This window comes from Mirounga angustirostris, unplaced genomic scaffold (genome assembly GCF_029215605.1).
Source record: "Mirounga angustirostris isolate CCGP_5_RB_7025 unplaced genomic scaffold, mMirAng1.0.hap1 SCAF_1, whole genome shotgun sequence".
NCBI classification, from domain to species: domain Eukaryota; kingdom Metazoa; phylum Chordata; class Mammalia; order Carnivora; family Phocidae; genus Mirounga; species Mirounga angustirostris.
Window position 1 is genome coordinate 192,028,897 of NW_026991709.1, and position 18,044 is coordinate 192,046,940.

The 18,044-nt window shown below is 40.9% G+C and overlaps 1 protein-coding gene across 1 annotated transcript in view; it reads left to right on the forward strand.

The window, feature by feature from the left end:
* Window positions 1-18,044, forward strand: part of ERC2 (ELKS/RAB6-interacting/CAST family member 2) — an 832,212-nt gene that overhangs the window by 221,042 nt on the left and 593,126 nt on the right. The gene's annotated exons all lie outside the window — the stretch shown is intronic.

Here is an 18,044-nt window from a genome sequence, read left to right on the forward strand (position 1 = left end):
TTTCCTTAGTGGTTATAGGTCTGTTCAGGTTTTCTATTTCATCCTGGTTCAGTTTTGGTAGTTGATACATCTCTAGGAATGCACCCATCTCTTCCAGGTTATCTAATTTGCTGGCATAGAGTTGCTCATAATATGTTCTTATAATTGTTTGTATTTCTTTGGTGTTGGTTGTGATCGCTCCTCTTTCATTCATGATTTTGTTGATTTGGGTCATTTCTCTTCTCTTTTTGATAAGTCTGGCCAGGGGTTTATCAATCTTGTTAATTCTTTCAAAGAACCAGCTCCTAGTTTCGTTGATCTGTTCTACTGTTCTTTTAGTTTCTATTTCATTGATTTCTGCTCTGATCTTTATTATTTCTCTTCTCCTGCTGGGTTTAGGCTTTATTTGCTGTTCTTTCTCCAGCTCCTTTAGGTGTAGGGTTAGGTTGTGTACTTGAGACCTTTCTTGTTTCTTGAGAAAGGCTTGTATTGCTCTATACTTTCCTCTTAGGACTGCCTTTGCTGCATCCCAAAGATTTTGAACAGTTGTGTTTTCATTTTCATTGGTTTCCATGTATTTTTTAAATTCTTCTTTAATTTCCTGGTTGACCCATTCATTCTTCTGTAGGATGCTCTTTAGCCTCCATGTATTTGAGTTCTTTCCAACTTTCCTCTTGTGATTGAGTTCTAGTTTCAAAGCATTGTGGTCTGAAAATAGGCAGGGAATGATCCCAATCTTTTGGTACCAGTTGAGACTTGATTTATGACCTAGGAAGTGATCTATTCTGGAGAATGTTCCATGGGCACTAGAGAAGAATGTGTATTCCGTTGCTTTGGGGTGGAATGTTCTGAATATGTCTGTGAAGTCCATTTGGTCCAGTGTGTCATTTAAAGTCTTTATTTCCTTGTTGATCTTTTGCTTAGCTGATCTGTCCATTTCAGTGAGGGGGGTGTTAAAGTCCCCCACTATTATTGTATTGCTGTCAATGTATTTCTTTGCTTTTGTTATTAATTGCCTTATATAATTGGCTGCTCCCATGTTAGGGGCATAGATATTTACAATTGTTAGATCTTCTTGTTGGATAGATCCTTTAAGTAGGATATAGTGTCCTTCCTCATCTCTTATTACAGTGTTTGGTTTAAAATCTAATTTGTCTGATATAAGGATTGCCACCCCAGCTTTCTTTTGGTGTCCATTAGCATGGTAAATGGTTTTCCACCCCCTCACTTTCAATCTGGGGGTGTCTTTGGTTCTAAACTGAGTCTCTTGCAGACAGCATATCAATGGGTCTTGTTTTTTAATCCAGTCTGTTAGCCTGTGTCTTTTGATTGGGGCTTTTAGCCCATTTACATTCAGAGTAACTATTGAAAGATAGGAATTTAGTGCCATTGTATTGCCTGTAAGGTGACTGTTACCGTATATTGTCTGTGTTCCTTTTTGGTCTATGTTGCTTTTAGGCTCTCTCTTTGCTTAGAGGACCCCTTTCAAGATTTCCTGTAGGGCTGGTTTTGTGTTTGCAAATTCCTTTAGTTTTTGTTTGTCCTGGAAACTTTTTATCTCTCCTTCTATTTTCAATGACAGCCTAGGTGGATATAGTATTCTTGGCTGCATATTTTTCTCGTTTAGTGCTCTGAATATATCCTGCCAGTCCTTTCTGGCCTGCCAGGTCTCTGTGGATAGGTCTGTTGCCAATCTAATGTTTCTACCATTGTAGGTTACATATCTCTTCTCCCGAGCTGCTTTCAGTATTTTCTCTTTGTCTATGAGAGTCGTAAGTTTTACTATTAGATGTTGGGGTGTTGACCTATTTTTATTGATTTTGAGAGGGGTTCTCTGTGCTTCCTGGATTTTCATGCCTGTTTCCTTCCCCCAATTAGGGAAGTTCTCTGCTATAATTTGCTCCATTATACCTTCTGGCCCTCTCTCTCTTTCTTCTTCTTCTGGGATCCCAATTATTCTAATGTTGTTTCGTCTTATGGTATCGCTTATCTCTCTAATTCTACCCTCGTGATCCAGTAGTTGTTTATCCTCTCTTTTTCTCAGCTTCTTTATTTTCCATCATTTCATCTTCTATATTACTGATTCTCTCTTTGGCCTCATTTATTCTAGCAATTAGCGCCCCCATTTTTGTTTGCACCTCATTAATAGCCTTTTTGATTTCTACTTGGTTGGATTTTAGCTCTTCTACTTCTCCAGAAAGGGTTTCTCTAATAACTTCCATATTTTTTTCAAGCCCAGCTAGTATCTTTAAAGTGATGATTCTGAACTCTAGATCTGACATCGTACTAATGTCCGTATTGAGTAGGTCCCTGGCAGTCGGTACTACCTCTTGTTCTTTTTGTTGAGGTGATTTTTTCCGTCTTGTCATTTTGTGCAGAGGAGAGTAGATTAATGAGAGAACAAAATGCTAGCAGAGTAACCATGTCCCCAGAAAATATACTCTAAACAAATCAGAAAAGACCTGAAGCAGTGGGAAAAGAAAGGGAAAGAGAGAAAAAAGAAAAAGAAAAAAAAGAAAAAGATAAAGATAAAAACATAAACAAGCAAAACAAAACAACAGCAACAACAAAAAACCAGAATGTGATCAAATATGATCAGGGTGGTATATAGATCAGTGCCACACACTAGATTTGGGGTGTATTTTGGTCTTTTAGAAGAAAGTGCCTCCCAAAATTTTAAAGAAAGAAAAACTTATATATGTATAAAAATAAGGGTTGATATGATGAAGAGATGGAATATGACTGAAAAAATGGAAATTTTTAAAAATTTTATAAAAGGAATTGATAAGAAGTTGTTTGAAAAAAGAAAGAAGAGGATTTAAAAAAAGAAAAAAGAAAAAGAAAAAAAAAGGGAGAGGATGTGATCAGGCAGGGGAATAGAAAACACCATATACTAGAGATTTAGGGTATATTTTAATCTGTTAGGAGAAACTATCTCAAAATTTTAAAGAGAGAACAACTTATATATATAAGCCAAAAATATGGGTAACTACTCTGAAGGGATAGAATATGACTCTAAAAATGAAAAATAAAAATGTTTTTTTTTTTTTTTAAAAGGGATTGATAAGATGTTGGTTGAAAAAGGGAAAAAGAAAAATTCAAAAAGAAATAAAAAGACAAAAAGACAGTTAAAAAAAATTAACTTTAAAAGACTAAAGAATCATGATAAAAAAGCCGTGAATTCTATGTGCAGTAGTCCCCTAGCGCTGGAGTTCTGCCGTTCGCATTGATCGGTAAACTTGGTCTTGGCTGGCTGTTCTCGCTGATCTTCTGGGGAGGGGCCTGTTGCCGTGGTTTCCAAATGTCTCTGCCGGAGGCGGAATTGCCCCGCCCTTGCCCCCTCCCCGCTAAGTAATCTGCTGGGGTTTGCTCTCTGGGGCTTTTGTTCCCTGCGAGCTTTCCGTACAGCTTTGGAGGTGGAGAGTGAAAATGGCGGCCTCCCAATCTCCGCCCCGGAGGAGCCGAGAACTCGGGGCCCCGCTCCTCAGTGCGCCCCCAGAGAAAAGCCGTCAGTCACTCCCCTCTCCCCGGTCTCCGGCTGCACTCCGTGCTCGCCCGGCCTGTGACCGCGCATTTCTATCTCTGGCACCCGACCCCGGGTGGAGCTTCCAAACCCAGCAGATCCCTGCGGTGCACTCCCGCGCGGCTCCTCCCGGGGGAGGAAGGTGAGTCTCCCCGGATCTGCCGCTTGTTGGGTCCCTGCTGGAGGAGCAGGGGCCCAACTGTGTCGGGGATCACGGTTTATGGCCACCCCGAGCTGAGAGCCCGCGCCTGGGCTCCGCCTCTGCAGCCGGCTTCCCTGCTCCGTTACCTGGGAGCTCTGCCACACTCAGGCACCCCCGGTCTTCCTGTGACCCCGAAGGTCCTGAGACCACACTGTCCCGGAGGGTTCCACCCCCCGCTTAGCCACCAGAGTGACGTCCCTCAGCGGAGCAGACTTCTAAAAGTTCCGATTTTGTGCTCCGCGTCTCTATCACTGGCCAGAAGTGTCCGACGGAGGCCCCTCCCCCGCCGTCTATCCTCCTGAATATCGCCTCAGATTCACTTCTCCGTATGTCCTACCTTCCAGTAAATGGTCGCTTTTCTGTTCAGAGAGTTGTTGGCATTCCTTTCTTCGATCTCCTGTTGGGTTTGTAGGTGTTCAGAATGGTTTGATCCCTATCCAGCTGAATTCCTGAGAGGAGACGAAATCCAGGTCTCCTACTCCTCCGCCATCTTGCTCCGCCCCCCCAGCTGCTCTTGGGAGCTTTTGTTCCAAGCTTTCCGTACAGCTTTGGAGGCCGAGAGTGAAAATGGTGGCCTCCCAATCTCCGCCTCGGAGGAGCCGAGAACTCGGGGCCCCACTCCTCAGTGAGCCCCCAGAGAAAAGTGGTCAGTCACTCCCGTTTCCCTGGTCTCCAGCTGCACTCTGTGCTCACCCGGCCTGTGACCGAGCGTTTCTATCTCTGGCACCCGACCCCGGGTGGAGTCTCCAAACCCAGCAGATCCCTGCGGTGCACTCCCGCGCAGCTCCTCCCGGGCGAGGAAGGTGAGTCTCCCCGGATCTGCCGCTTGTTGGGTCCCTGCTGGAGGAGCAGGGGCCCGACTGTGCCGCGGATCACGGTTTATGGCCACCCCGAGCTGAGAGCCCGCGCCTGGGCTCCGCCTCTGCAGCCGGCTTCCCTGCTCTGATACCTGGGAGCTCCGCCACACTCAGGCACCCCAGGTCTTTCTGTGACCCCGAGGGTCCTGAGACCACACTATTCTGCGAGGGTTTCACCCCCTGCTTAGCCACCGGAGCGACGTCCCTCATCAGAGCAGACTTCTAAAAGTTCCGATTTTGTGCTCCGTGGCTCTATCACTTGCCAGAAGTGGCCGATGGAGGTCCCTCCCCTGCCGTCTATCCTCCCGAATATCGCCTCGGATTCACTTCTCCACACGTCCTACCTTCCAGAAAGTGGTCGCTTTTCTGTTCAGAGAGTTGTTGCTATTCTTTTCTTTGATCTCCTGTTGAGTTCATAGGTGTTCAGAATGGTTTGATCCTTATCCAGCTGAATTCCTGAGACCAGAGGAAATCCAGGTCTCCTACTCCTCTGCCATCTTGCTCCACCCCCCTAATGCTTTGATTTTTGATCTCCATTATCACTACTAGGTATTATGGTTGTTCTTCAGGCTCACACTCAAATGGGACAAAAATGGGAGACATCAGGCATAACTTCTACACACTTTGAAATGTTTCTGCAAAAATATAACTATAAAAATAAAATTTATAGAGATGAACTACCACCCATGTTGATACATGACATTCAGATCAATTCATAGCCAGATTTAAAAAATAATAACCATGAGAACATGAAAGGAGAATATTATTTTAGATTTTTATATCTAAAATAGGGTGTCCTTCCAGCCTCATAGGCACTTAAAATGAAGTCTCCAGACCTTCCACAATAGAATTTTAATGCTAGAGGAGAGGGCAGAGGAAAGTGTCCTGTAGCCTACCTCCTTCAGGTCACTTCTGCTTACCCCCCAGGTTACAAGACAGACCTGTAGGCTTGACAGGCTACAGGCAATACTGGGAACCAGGACAAGTTACTTAAATTGCTGGTAACCTTATGTGTAAAATGTGGAGGCAGGAGTTGGATTAAATAAGCATTTCCTAAGCATTGTTTTGAGAAACTCCAGTGCTCTCTGAGGAGTTCAGAGGTAACCACAAGTAAAGAGTTTCCCTGATCAAATACATGGGACAAATGCCATATTCCCTTTTGGAGATTCCCAATATATGTGAGCTTATTCTAGGCTGTGAGACACTCTGTAGTAAAGACATATTTTCCAATGTTTCACCCAGCATGACTTAAATATATTTGATGACAGAATCCTGTTAGCAAGGAACATATTTTGGGAAACACTGAACTAAGTGTTTTCCAAGCTTTAAGATTCTGGGGTTTTAAACATGCCATCCAAAGGTTGCTTAGCAAAATGACAGCCGCCTGATTTTCCCACTAGATGGCACCCTTGAATGAGATTTCCTTTTTATTTTGGACTAGTTTCTCTTTGGACCTTTTTGGACATCGCTTTTCGCATGTCCTAGGAATGATCAGTTATGAAATTGATTTTAAGGCCATTCTGGTAACATTTTACAAGCTATTTAAAATAAAACAGTTGTGTCAACTGTAGGGATAAATAACAACCTAGGTTTAAATAATATATGTTTTTTTTTTTCTCACTAGAGCAAATAACTTTGTAAAAAAATATGATTAGAACAATACTGATGTGTCTTATTTTTTCACATTTTAAGTCAGACTTTAACCAGACAAAGTTTAGTTGGACATTTGGGTTGTTCTACTGATCAACTTGAAATCTGGAACTGTGACGCTGTCAGGGAATCTGGTGGCAGTTGGGAACTTTCTTTAGTTTCTATGATGGGTAAGAAATGTGTTCAGCTATGACACATGGTATGTTTTGTTAGAGATCACTGAAATATTATTGTGCTTAGATGGTAGTCCATCGTCAGAAGGTCTGACTCTCTAGTTAGGCTGTGTTAAGTGGTCTCTTAAAGTCTCCTTCATGTTCTAGTAAATTTTTGATTGGTTCTTTATTAAAAATGATTTGCTACTAGGCATTAAGATTTTGCTGGTCTGTGGGTTAGTCAGTTAGTCTGTCTTTCACTGCGTCTCACTGTTGTAAGCTTAAGCACATTAGCATCCCCCTGCACTCCCTCCTTGGAGTTCCTGGAATTTCACACATTGGTTTAAGTGTGCCCAGGAGTTTTGGAAAATGAAGGCAACTTTACTTAGGAATAGTCATGCTTCGAGTTTGTTCAACTGAAGGATGTTTACCTATTAGAAATGTGTGCCTTTTTAATGATGGGAAGGGAGCTGTTAAAAGTATAATGAAGAGGCTTCCTGAATAGCTTCCCGAATTACCTGAAAAATATGTGTATATTGGGGGTGGGGATGACAAGCCAAACTCTGTGACTGGAGTCTCATCTTGCTCTTTCAATGCTACTTTTTGAAGGTGAAATCTTTGTAAGGCCTCTAAGATCTTATTCCATTGAAAGAGTCTTTCTGAACCCCAAATAGTACCCTGAGGACGTTAACATTCTTACACTTCCTAAAGGTAAGTTATCTGAATTGTGATTTTCTTAGCATTACTCTCAGATCTGCTACCATCTCTTGCTTCATGTTTTGTGTTTTCTCTTAGCTTTTTCCTCCACAGTGTTTAGCATGGCACAAGCCCTAGTTTTTAGCTAATCTTTGGGCCTTAGATTTTTAGGATAGTTTGTGCATTGTACTCTTGTTTGAGTATCTGTTTGAGAATTGTGATGCAGATTTTGTGAGTGTGGTTTATAATGAAAATGTCAGTTAAACATAATAATAATCGTAGCTGGTGTGTATTGAGTGCTCATTGTTCCAGGCACTGTGCCAAGCAAGCATTTTACATGTATTAGTTCATTTAATCTTCAGAGCAACCTGAGGGGGAGAGATGTCCTTTCTATGGTATTTTCAGATGAAAATGGGGCATAGATGTCCTTTCTTTTTTTCTTTTTTTCTTTTTTAAGATTTTATTTATTTATTTATTTGAGAGAGAGAGAGGGAGAGAGAGAGAAACGGCATGAGAGGGGATAGGGCCAGAGGGAGAAGCACACTCCCCGCCGAGCCAGGAGCCCGATGTGGGACTCGATCCCAGGACTCCGGGATCATGACCTGAACCGAAGGCAGTCGCTTAACCAACTGAGCCATCCAGGCGCCCCCATAGATGTCCTTTCCATGGCATTTTCTCATGGCTTATGTTTTACCACCACATGAAAGATATGAAATATTCTTGTCCAAATATTTTGTGGAATGTGCATATGAATCTTTGTAAGGTAGAGATAGACTGGGCCAAGTGGCCACAAGGTAGTAAGACATCTCCTGATAATGAGAATTCAACTGCTAATTTTGTTCTCAGCTCTAGACACCAAGATTTCTTGGCCTGATGGCTTCATATTCAAATATGTTTGGCCATGTTTCTCAAAACACTGAGTTACTATACTTTGCATTAACAGTGCTTGGCTTTGTCTTTTATGCAGAAAACCCCTCCAGGCCTCTGTAATGTGCTAAAAAAGATCTTGTCTAAAACTCATGAAAATAAATAACATAAAACTGTTCTGAATAAATTTGAGTTAAGTGAACAGAACCCTTTTCTGTGTATGTGTATTGCGTACATGCAGTTGTGTGCGCGCATGAACACATGTTCTGTCGTTGGGCCTACGACCAATATCCTCCATAGTGAAGGACATCTCATAATTTCCATTATAAATTATTTTAGGGGTTTATAACTAATACTGTAAAAAATTCAGCCCTGCCTGGAACTTACTTTATTGTGTTTGCAGAATTAGTTACCGCAGTGAAGCATGTAGATGAGAACATATCTTTGTCTTAGCAGTTGGAGGTGGTGCAAATGTTTTTGTAATTGTTGTAAAGGATGGGAGGGATGTCGGAAGTATTTCAGGGACCTCAAAGATTCAAGTGGCAAAGTGTAACACATCAGTTGGATTCTGGATGCCTGAAGGGCAAATACAAGGTTGATCATTAACTTGTATGTGAATTATAAACAGGAAGTCCACACAGCAAAGCACTGAATTCTGTGAATATCTCTCTTTTTACAGAAATTAATTGGTAAGGAATGAGGCATATAAGTTTATTTTTATCTCAAGGCCAAGACTCAACTCAAAAGTCACTTCTTCGGCAAGCCTGCAATAATTTCTAAAATATACTGAGCATTTTCAGGGAGTGTGCTAAGCTCTTTACATTTGTTTCCTCATTTATTCGTTGAACATCTTTATTTTACAGAAGAAGAAACCAAAGATCAGAGAGACACAGTAACCAGCTCAAGATCACAGAGTAGGAGTTGGTAGAAGAGCTGTAGACTCTGGGGTGCAAGAGCCTACTCTCTGTACTGCAGTGTGCCTGATGTTTTCTGATTCTCCCTTTTCAGTGACAATCCTTTAACCCAGTTGTTCTCAGCTTTGGGGCTTATTAGAACAAGCCAAGGAGCTTAAAAATGCAGACACGCAAGTCCCACCCAGATCAATTAAGTCAGAATCACTGGAAATGAGGCCCAGGGATGATTTTACGGTGCAGAGAAGATTGGCTGAGAACCCCCCACTTTATTCCTGGTCAGTTCTAATAGTTGTGAGGTCAATTATTTCTCATGTAAAAGCTTAATTAATTCATAACCCACTCACTTAAGTGGGTTAAACCCAGTTTGTATGGGCTGAGCAAAAGTTTGTCTTTGCAAAGGATTTGCTAAGTGAATTAATAGATGACACTGGAGCATAAAGGAAACGTTTATCCTATTAAGGAGCACAAATAGCTTTCATGCATAATTGAAAACTGTACTCATTATAAATAAATTGATAGGTGAATTTCAGGTCATTGTAATGTCTGTTAAATAAACTTAAGTACTCTTCACCCATTACATTTTATTAACCTCATTGATTACTTGCTTTAAAAAAATGTTTTTAAGAAAAATATTCTGAAATTGTAACTTTTGATGTAGTCAATTTGAGATTTTTCTCACCTTTAGTTGAAATTAGCTTTTGCTGTGTAATATACTGTAATGTCATTTTGTAGGTGGGTGTTTTGCCTCACCCATGAGATTTCAAATTTCTTAAAGATCTCATCTCTTGCTTTTTTGGGGGTACTTATACCCATTTTTTTTCTAAAGATTTATTTATTTTAGAGAGAGAGTGTGGGGTGGCCCCAAAGTGGGGCTCGATCTAATGACCCTGAGATCACCACCCGAGCTGAAACCAAGAGTCGGACACTTAACCGACTGCACCACCCAGGCTCCCCTACTTATGCCCATTTTTTAGTGCTCTGCACCTTGCAGGTGCTCTCTGAATGCATGCTTTTGACTAAGGCAGTGCCTGCTTGGGCAAAACAAAACTTCAGCTGAGGAAAATGTAGAGCTCACATTCATCCTATAGACATCAGATGACTAATCATACTCATATGGGTTGTTTATCTGCATCTGTGGGATTGGTCCATGCCCAAACCACACCAGTTGCCATTGGAGTTTTACTCCTGGGAAGATGCAAGAGCTCCTGCTATGCAAATGATATATTCTTAAATGTGTGGTGGGTGTCCTGGATGGCTCTGGATCATAAAATAGGGAAGCCATGGAGAGAGACTGTACCTGGTCTACTCCTGTCAATTTTGTGCATTTCCATAAGGGCAAAATGGTGTAGTAGTTAAGAGCTAAGGGTCTGACATCAGTGGACACAGGTTCAATAAAAGGTTCTACCACTTACTAACAGTGTGGCCTTAGACAAGTCACTTACCTTCTCTGAGTATTTCCTCATCTTTCAAATGAGATATTGTAAAAAAATAAAAATAGGCTATTGTGAGGACCGAATGAGTTAATTTATAAACATGATTGGCCAGTTGTAATTCTGGGCCAATTGTAAACCTGAATATGTATTACCTCTTGGTATTAATATAAAATGGAGCTAATAAATTCAGAGCAGTGGCTCTTAACAGGGAGTGATTCTGCCTCCCTGGAGGCATTTGGCAATGGCCGGAGATAGTGTTGGTTACCACAATGTGGTGGGTGTGGGTGTGGGTGTGGGTGGGTGTGTGCTACTGGCATTTAGTGGGTACAGGGCCAGGGATACCGCTAAACATCCTACAATACACAGGGCAGCTCCCACAACACAGAATCATTTGACCTCCAGTGTCAATGGTGTCAAGGTTGAGAAACCCTAGTGCCTAATAAGCACAAGTCAGTCAATAAAAGTTGAAATATTAAACTACCCTGGCATACTAAGGGAAGATAATTCATGAAGATAAATATTTCACTTAAGAATCGAGGGAATAGGGGGGAGCCTGAGTGGCTCAGTCGGTTAAGCGTCTGTCTTTGGCTCAGGTAGTGATCCCAGCGTCCTGGGATCGAGCCCCCATTTCAGGCTCCCTGATGAGCGTGGAGTCTGCTTCTCCTTTTCTCTCTGCTGCTCCCCCTGCTTGTGCTCTCTTACTGTCTCTCTCTCTCTCAAATAAATAAATAAAATCTTAAAAAAAAAAAAGAATCTAGGGAATAGACTTACTGTGATGGCTAGAGAAGAAATGCCACTCAGGAAAGGTAAGGGAAGTTTGCTTTTAGGAAATAGGACACAAGACAGTGAGAAATAAGCTTGAGAAACCATGGGGACACTATTTAGGGATTAAGCTGCTAAAAGGTGTGTTCTTCCTGCTACTTCTGGAGCTATCTTATAAAGAAGCATTCAGGTAGTGGAGGAGCTTTTGTTGCTTTTAAAATAAAACTAAAGGTATTGTGTTCATTAATATACACAAATGCGCACACACACAAATATATGGCTGGTAAATTATGTAGAGTATTAAATTAAGGTTATTTGGAAATAACCTCTAATTCATAGCCAGCAGTACATTGGCTGGATACTAACATATGCTAGGTCCCTTCTGTATATCTTAAAATGATCAAGTTCAAACATTTGAGATTGAGTTGTGGTATTTTTCTTGTGAGTTGAATTCACATTCTGTTATGTACTTCGCTATGAATACAATTGGTTTAGAAGATTAATCTAGTCTATAGTGCCCTAGAACATAAGCAGAACTTATAATGTATTAAATTTATATTTATTATTATATAAATATATTTTAAATTAATTTTTTAAAAGATTTTATTTATTTGAGAGAGAGTGCACATGAATGAGAGAGAGAGGGAAAGGGGGGCAGTCTGAGGGGGAGAAGCAGACTCTCTGTTGAGCAGGGAGCCCGATGTGGGGCTCCATCCCAGGACCCTGAGATCATGACCTGAGCCGAAGGCAGATACTTAACTGACTGAGCCACCCAGGATCCCTTTACTATATAAATATTTAAAAAATCTAATAAATATTCTTTAAAATAGAATCCAACCTCTTTGACCTGGCATCCCAGGTATTTCACAGTGGTCTCCAACCTATCTGTTGAACTTTGTCTCCCACCGTATTCCTCATCCCCACTGTGCTCTCCTTATACCAGAGTGATGATAATATGAAGCCAACTTTAGAGGCAGTTTTTTTTTGCCTCTAAAGAGAACTTGTTTTGCTCCCAGATATATCACTTAGCACAGAGTGGGCGCTCAGTAAATAAACATTGATTAATACATAATAATAGCTCTCTTTGTAGACCAAGTACAGACATACTAGGCACCGTGCTGCCCTATCTTTGTGTCTTTATTCCTCCCTCGTCCCAAAAGATTTTCTTATGGAAATATATCTTCTCTTTTAAAATCTACTCAAAAACTTTCTTCACAAGATCTTCTCTTATTTCTTTTTCAAACCAGTTCTATCAGAATTAATCTCTCCCTCTTGAGGGGCCCAGAGGATTGTGTTCTTCCATTTGCGTTTTGTTGCATCTGGTCACAGCAATACCCTTGTCCTTGTATTATGTACAGCTCAAGGTAAGAAGCCATGACTGTACATTCTTCTATCTGCCACAGGGCTTTTGCACAATATACCAAAGCTCTGATTAAATAACTCGGTGGGTCTTTCCCTTGTCATCAACTTGAGGTTCTGTTTGCTATCATGCTATTACAATATGTTTACTTTGAAATAAGTCTAAGGAGATGAAGTCTCAATTGACTTTTAGCTCCTTGAGGGTAGGGCTGTGTCTAATTCTATTTGGTAGCTCTTTATCTAGAGTAGCATAGAGAGCATGCTCAACAGATGTCTGGGAAATGATTGATGCCTTGAATTGCTGTTAGGTGGTTAATGCTTCTTTGTTATATATTGTTTGTTGTGTGAAATGCAACTGATGGTCCTCAAAGTGTCTGTTTAATGAATGTAACCAGGGAGATAAATGGAGTTACTCTATTAGTCATATAGTTAGTGTGGGACTGATTTATAGACTAGATCTTAACCTTTAAAAAAAAAGGGTAAAATGGAAGGCAAAGAGCTTCCTCTAGAAATGGAAATTAGCCTTTAGAAGACTTTTCAGACTGATTTAGAGATATGCTCCCCTTAGATTTCTAAGATCTCTGACACTAAGCCTACATTAACTGTTTTTCACTTGGTGCCAGAGACTACTGGGAGAGTAAGACCAGTTTATAACATAGCCCCTGTCCTCTAGGGCCTTATGCTATAGTGCATGGCTAAGCAGACTTTTTCTTAAAGGGGCAGATGATAAATATTTTAGGCTTTGTTGGCCATTCAGTCTCTTGTTCTGCCATCGTAGTGTGGTTGCAGCAGCCATAGATGATACATAAATAAGTAAGCATGACTATGTTCAAATAAAATTTTATTAACAAAACTGGTGTCCTGGTTTAGCTTGTGTGTCACAGTTTGCTGACCTCTGGTCTAGAGTGTGGGTGAGTGTGTATGTATGAGTATATGTGCATGCATATAAAACTAGTTGTTCAAGTTTGTGCTTTTTACCATCAACATTGTAGGAACTGAGGTGGGAGGGAAGGCTGGCCCAGAGTAGTAGGGGAGAGGCTTGATGACGGAGGGTTATCTGTTTGTCTCTATGATCACATACATAGAACTGTTCTTTGTTCCACTTTCCTATCAAGAAAGTTGTTTGTGAAGTTATTAATTTTTTCATGTATTTTACAAATATTTGCTAAGTGGTCATTATAGACAAATGTTCATTCTCACTTTTTCCAGTGTAAGAGTTGGAGGTGTTTTCCATATTTTAATGACTTATTTTACACATGTTAGCATCTCTGCAACTGGGATGAGTCTCACAGTTGATGTTGTTATTATAAGATTTTCCTTTCTCTGAAGGTATAAATTAAGATGTGCCTTACAATTGTTGGTGGCTTGGATTCAGAAGAAATATGGTAGCTGCTTTAGCACTGCCTTTCAGTGTTTTCTTTTTCTTTTCTTTTCTTTTTACTTATTCGTTCGAGACACAGAGATACAGAGATACAGAGAGAGAGCATGAGCAGGGGGAGAAGCAGAGGAGGGGGGGAAGCAGACTCCCTGCTGAGCAGGGAGCCCAATGCGGGGCTCGATCCCAGGACCCTGGGATCATGACCTGAGCGGAAGGCAGATGCTTAACCATCTGAGCCACCTAGGTGCCCCCTTTCAGTGTTTTCTAAAACACGGTCATTTACTATAGATATTTTAGTTTTTACTTTTACGTTTACTCAGCAACTTATAGACACAAAGATTCTGAGAACATTTTAAATAAAGATTGGAAATGCATTTTTTTAAACTAATACTTTAAGTCCTGAAAGAGATTGGCTACTTCACATGTCTTAATGTTCTATTAAATAAACTTCTCAGGCCAAACACAGTGTGTCCCGTGCTCTTTGATAATTTTGACTTGTTTCACAGATTCCCTTCATAAAGGTAAAATATGGACCAAAATTTCAGAAATACCATTCTGTGGTCCAGTGAGGAGCCTGGTCGTAGCCCGCTGTGTCTATTACCTATAACATTCCCTTTGTTAGAAGCACAGAATTTGAGAACAGGTGTTGGAATATATGTGTTTTTCCCCAATTTATCTCATTTTTATTTCATTGCTCTTAGATTCTCTAAAACTACGAAGTTCTTTATGCAGGACTGCCCTAATTAGGAGAGCTTGGGAAGGTTTGTAAAAGGTTTAATGTTCTCCCTCTTTCCTGTCTGTATAAATCAATTAAAATGGACTATGAAGAAACTCACACTCAAATCATGTGTAACTCTGGATTTTATTGCCGTGTGCTTATTTTCTACATTCGAGGAGGAGGTTCCGCTTAACTGTATTTATGATTTACGGTAGCCAGAGATACATTTCAACCAGTTTCATGATATATGAGAACACAACATAATATAGAAACATTATTTATGCCCCCTATCAGAAGAGGAAAGCTGTTTCTTATACTGTGCTTATAGTTTAGGCAGCGTGCATAGTAAGCACATATGTCTTTGTAATTATTATAAAAAATCAGAAGAATTAAAATTCAGATTAGTATTTCACAACTGACATCTCTAAATATTTCTAAGTTAATCCTCCTAAGTAATAATAGTAAATATTCTTCAGTGTTAGTGGTCTTTGGCTCCTTTTGGCATAGCTTTCATTTATTTGTCCTCTTTAAAGTTATTGTTTGAATGCTGAGTCTTGAAATAATCTCTACATAGTTTTTTCCTCTTGTGTATTTTAGAAAAGGTCTTCAGTGCAAGAAGGTGGTTAGATATTAATTGCCAATTGGTCATTAGAGAGAGATAAACTGTGATTCTCATACCACATGGAGAATTTTACAGTGTGGTATCTGTGGTATTGTGTGTGTGTGTGTGTGTGTGTGTGTATTCCAAGGCATTTCAAACTGGTTTTACTTAATGACATTCTTTTCATAAGGCCTGCAACCTGAGAGGTAGGAAAGGGCAAGCCAGAAGCTGCAATTCATTCAAAGATTTCTTCTTGAAATAACTCTGGAAAAATAAATGTTATTATTATTTTTTTTTCTGACATCTTGAATTGCATTTTTTGCCTTGCTTTACCTTAAAGTACTTAAGTGAAAAATATAATGACTTTTTAGAGCAGGCCCAAACCAAAGAGCATTTTAGTTGAGTCCTCTTATTTTTACACAGGAACAGAGTCAGGCAGCCCCTACCCTTTGTGGGGCCAGAGCAAATGCTAATCGAGACCCACAGACCAAATATCTAAATATGCTAAAGGTCAAATCAAACTCTGCCTGCTTTCTACCCTGGAGGCAGCAGGGACCTCAGTCTCTCCAGGGCTGCACTGTGGGTCTGCTAGAGCAGGATAGGGTAAGAGCTGGGGTCAGGCCCAAGACTCCTGGACCCACTGAGCCCCAAATGAGGATGACCTGCTTGAGCTCTCCAGGGAGGTGTGTTGGGCAGCTATTCCACCTCCAGGCCTTACTTGTCTGACTCAGGCCTTCCAGGGGTTTCTAAGTGCCTCTCAGATTATATCCTCTGAGCAAAGGGAAGGGAGGGGATAGACACTTGTTTTGTCCTTGGTTCCAAGGGCAGAGTCTGTGGTTCATCCTCTCATGGACTCTCATCTCCGTATCCTTTGGCCTGGGGGCCAAGTTCAGCTAAGGAGTCCCTCCTATAGGCTTGGGCAGTTACCAAATAAAAAAAACCAACAAAGCTTCCTTATAATGTTGAAAAGAAAAAGAAATTGCACTTTGGAGTTTGTCCTGCGTGAAGCCCTCTAGTGTGTGGCCCAGGAAAAGGGCCTCTCTGTCCTAGGTCTAAGAAAGGTCTAGGGGCTTGGACAACATTACAGAAACTACAGAAACTACAAATTTGTTCCATCTACCTTGTGACTTACAAACATGTTTGCTTCCGATAAAGTACAGAAAAGGGCAAAAATGGAAAGCCCAAAATCATTTAAATAATGTATTATTCACATTATCATTACCCCATCTCAAGTTTTCTTTCTCAGTTGGATAAGGAACCTTTAGGAACTCACATGTACGTCGTGACTTCGAAAGAAAGAAAGGCTATCAAAATACTCTCCTGGGGGAAATTTTCCATTTCAGGGAATTCAGGTGTGTGAATCACTTCCTTCTGTCTTGTCATAGAAGAAAAAAAAAAGCAACATGACTTTATAGTTCAGCTGAGGAGGCCGGCCAGGATTGGCGTTTTCCAGGGAAGATTGCTTATCATGGAGCAAAGCTGTATACTGAAGTGGATTTTTGCATAGACCTTGCAGGAACAGTTTGCAGATGTGGACGGCATTCCCGAGAAAAGATTTCTACAGTGACTGACATCCCCAAAACCTTCCCAGAGAAAGGAAAACATGTCCTTTCTCAATTTCACGTATGCGTTCTCCTTGATCAAAAGGCCAATTTATCCATGGTGGCACCTGAAAAACAAATTTTTTAACAAGGTTGCTTCACAGTAAAGATGAAAGTACAAGCAAGTATTAGACAGGCCAACTGGAAGAGCTCGAGTGTGGAGGATTTTATATTTCTTCTTGCAATAAACACATGTGGAGTCCAGGAAGGGTGATGCCGTCGTCTGGTGGGGTGATGGAGATCCCCACTGACGCTGGAAAAATACCAGGTTAATGAAGTATGAAATGTAGCGTTAGGCACAGGCAGGTATTTTGTGGGTTTGGGAGTCTGTTGAAGGGAATAAAATCTTAAATCCTGTTGGTCTCAAGGATCTGGGAGAAGCAAGTGGGCAGAAGGGCTTACACTGGGGAGTGACAGGTTGGGTTTGTTTTCACCTCAAATAACTGCACCTGGATGTTCTGTGAGAGGGCCGGCGGAAGAACTATCTGAGAGATGGTTCCCCTGTAGGTTTCATATGTTGACTTGCCTTCATGTTTTTACCAACATGTGTGTTGGTTGTTCATTTAACACCTGTAACATATGTCTGTTTTTCCATTGATTGGAGGGATTATGCTTGTTTACATGTCTGGCTTTACCCCTGGGCTGCTGTGAGCTTTTGAGGACAGTGCTTAGTCATCTGTTTTTCTCCCTATTCCCAAAAGAACTTAATGAAACTTTGGACATAGTTGTATTTAGTAGAGGCTGGTTGCATGGAATCAGAAAGGCAAGGTCTCCCTCAGTGGAAAGATCAGACCTGCTTCTCTATTCTCATCAACCAAGGGTGCAGAAATTCCTCAAATAATAAATAGACCCCAGCACTGGAGAAGCTGTTGGCGAAAACTTGGCTTTCAGGCTTTTGGCAGTGGGAGATCTAAAACAGCTCCTAAAGCACATCATTTTCTCAATGCAAATTCTTAACTGCAAGATGTGAGTTCTTAGAAAATTGAGGATGCCTTCCCCTACAAAGAAGTCACTGTCCTTTAGAACAGAAAAGCACCACAGTGCAATCCACTCAAGAAGAAAATTTGCTGTTCCCCTGGAAACAGCCTGCTCAGCAGATGGCCTTCACATTTAGGGCCTTGATAGTCTCAGGATTGGAAACTATCATCCTGAAACAGAGAGGAAGAAAATTTGATTTTCTGGGTATGTGCTCTTCAAATGGAGATGGTTTCTCAAGTGTTACTTGAGGAAAAAAAAAAGTATGGCAATATTATCTGAAGCTCTGAATTTATATATGGCCCTCTATTGCTTAGATATGTGCTAACCAAGGATATTTTTTAGTATGGAGACATGAAGTGAGCTGAGATCATGAG